Below are 3,476 nucleotides of genomic sequence, written 5' to 3' on the forward strand. Positions count from 1 at the left end.
TCCTCCCCAAGCCAACTCTATCCCTGAGACTCTGTTTCTCTCTTCTTCTTCTCCATCAGGAAGTCTTCCTCTCTCCTATACTTTCAGGTCCTCTTTCTCTCCTTGAACTTCCTCATTACACAAATCTCTCCTATCTTTTTAAAACAGTGAAATCCTCACTTGAGTTCACTTTTCTCAGTAGCCAAACACCTCAGCTTTCTCACGTCTCATTCACTCTTCTATTCAACATCTACTCTGTGGGTTCTAGCCATCTAATAAAACTTCATATTCACTGGTTATTTACCGCCTGTGAGGTGTTACACTAAGCACTCTATGTGTAATATCTTACTAAATACACATGTACATATTAGAGATTGTCCAGATCCAGATCCCCCTTCAGGAATTAAGGGCTGTTCCTTCTGCAAATGGATGTGTTCTCTTCAGAGAGCCTCAGCTGTCTGCCTCTTTGGGGGATGGCTTTAGTGGAGAAGAGTCCAAGACCACACCACACCACCTTCCCAAACAGCACATATCCAGCAATTGCTCATTTTACAGTATATGTACATTACACGCAGCAGTATAAAGGCCGAATGTCCTCACCCGTGCTCAGAACAACTCTCAAAGGTCACCCAATTTCAGAGCACCTTATGGGTTCAACTGAGGCCTTTCTTGAGACTGCATTGCAGCTCAACTTCTCCCGCTGCCAAATCCTGCTTCCTTTCCTTCCTTTCCACTGGTGTTGACCTCATGAGCACTCCCTAATAAACCTCCTCCATGGAAAACTCCATCTCAGAATCTGTTTCCCTGGAGCCCAGTTGGCTCCTTATGATGACATAAATAACCTCTATAGTCACAGAGGTAGGAAGCAACAGATGCCCATTTTGAACCGGGGCAGTATGACCCCCACCCCCAAGCCTGAGTGCTCTGATTCATTATGCTGTGTTAGCAAGTGATTTCCTAACTGGCCACCTATTGAAAGCTTTAAATTCTAATTTTACTGGAGCATTCTGCTACATTTAATACTAAGGAATGCTTCTTCCTTCTTGAAACCTTCCCTTCCCTTGGCTTTGGTGCTTGTACAACCTGCTAGCAGGAACCTTATGACCCCCCTGGACTTCCTCAGGGCTCCACACTTGGCCAATTGTTTTCCTCCCTCTTCACATGCCGAGGGTGACCTCATCCATTCTCATAGTCTCAATTATCACCTCTCTCCTCCCATGTTTATAGCTCCCAGCATTCAGAATCATTCAGAGTCCTGTGTCTTCTACTTAAGACAAAGACCAGTCTTTCTTACTAGGGTTTATGACACCACAGCCCAGCACAGTGAGAATCACAGTCATAGGCAGTCAGGATATGTTTGCAAATGAGTGAATGAATTAGAAAATTCACTGCCAACTTCCTGCTAGCTATGGCATTCAGACTTCCCCTGTTGTTGTGAATGGTCTTACTCAGAAAGCGTCTAGGCTGCCACACTCTCCACAAGATCCCTTCCTAAGGGTGATGCAATAACTACAGTTTCCCTTTCTCTCATCAACCACATTTACCAAGTTGCTTGCATGAAACATACATCATTTACCAAGTTTCTTATTCTATCTGTGTAATTATTCAGTGTAATTCCTATTTCTGTCTACATTATTATTATGCCCATAATATAATTTTAAGTCTACCACACTACAAATGTAATATTCAGAAGAGAAAAGTAGAATTTCTACTGTGTTCTCACCTTTGGAAATCAAATTACTGAAATGAAAATCAAGTAGCCAACTTCCATCAGTAAACAACTCAAAGAATGATTGGCTTTTCCTTCAGCTGCTGGAAACTGACCAACACAAACAATGCACAACAACTTTATAATGCAGATAAACTTGCTCAGGAATATTAAATATCATTTCAGTGTACAAAAATGTACTGGAATATTTCATTATCAACCATAACCATACCTTATCTCTTATGTTACTTTTCCATCCATAATATTTCTTATTCCTTTTTTAATCTCAAGGGTCCAAAACAGGAAACCTTTTGTTTTATATAACATACACGAAATCAGGCTGAAATGGTCTCTTAATTAATAAAAGCCATTCCCTCCCCTGCCAGGCTACAACATAATAAATATATATAAATATATGTAGTAACCACACATGTGTATTATATTGTCTCCTCCTTTGACCAACATTTTGGTAGCTTCTTTGATTCTGGATGGACTGACCATGGTGCTGAGATAAAAATTGAGGTTAATCAATGATTCATGCACACAGAGAAAAACAAACCTCTTATTCATTCCCAGAACTGCACCCTTAATTTCAAGACTCTGTGGATGACAACAAATTCACCTCACTGACGAAATGACAGCTTAAAGCAGATGCCTGTGGGTGAGTGAGTGTTCAGTCACATCAGCATCATCTGCCACAAAATCATTTAAAAGTAAGCAAAACAGCACATTTATTAAGTGGATGATCAAAGAATATTCACCAGTAGCAATGACTTAGTTTTACATAATTACTGCTATTGTGCACCTCACTGTAGATTCATCAAAGTCCTTGAAATTAAATTAGGATTTCCCTACATCCCAACCACAATATTTCTATTGCCCCTTTTGTTGAAAAGTAACTCATATCTGGAGTCTTGCTCCAAGTTAATGAAAAAGGCAGCTTAGTTTGCTCCCTACTTGGTTGCCTGGTTTACTGCAGCAACACACATCCTGAATGGATAACGTGGGATAGGACAGAATCCAACATGCTAGGTAGACTAGGGCCCAAGAGGTATGGAGTGGTAGCAGCCCAGCCAAGTCCTATTGGTGGCTCCGCCTATGTCTTGAGGCTAGATTTGCCCTTTCATGAGTGACAATAGATGATCTCTTTCAGAGGGAAACCTGTGCTCAAATGAATAGAGTTTTGCTGAGAATCTATCTGGGATTTGTATAAAAGATGAGTGAGAGCTGGGAGAAAAGGGGAGGGGCAGGGAAAAGAGAGACAGAGAGAGTGAAGGAGAGAGACAGGGAGAGGGAGAGGCAATGGGAGAAGAAAAGAAGGAAAAAGTAAGAAAGTAAAATGGATAGAGAAAGCAAAAGTAAAGCAGTTGAAAAATGAAATCGCATCGAGACCATCCTGGCTAACACGGTGAAACCCCATCTCTACTAAAAACATAAAAATTAGCTGGGCATGGTGGCGTGCGCCTGTAGTCCCAGCTACTCAGGAGGCTGAGGCAGGAGAATTGCTTGAACCCGGGAGGCAGAGGTTGCAGTGAGCCGAGATCACGCCACAGCACTCCAGCCTAGCACCTGGCGACAGAGAGAGACTCTGTCTCAAAAAGAAAAATGAAATCGCTAATGTCTATCTATTCAGGGGTCTTAGAAACTTTATGCATTTCACCTATTTCAATGTGGTAAGTGGGAAAATTACCTTCCTTATGATTAGCCTAAATCAAACTGAGACATCTCTGCAACTTACTGAAGATACATAATAGCATAATTTTTAAAAATCATGTTACAGAGTACTTTA

This window comes from Cebus imitator, unplaced genomic scaffold, assembly GCF_001604975.1.
Source record: "Cebus imitator isolate Cc_AM_T3 unplaced genomic scaffold, Cebus_imitator-1.0 Scaffold40, whole genome shotgun sequence".
NCBI classification, from domain to species: domain Eukaryota; kingdom Metazoa; phylum Chordata; class Mammalia; order Primates; family Cebidae; genus Cebus; species Cebus imitator.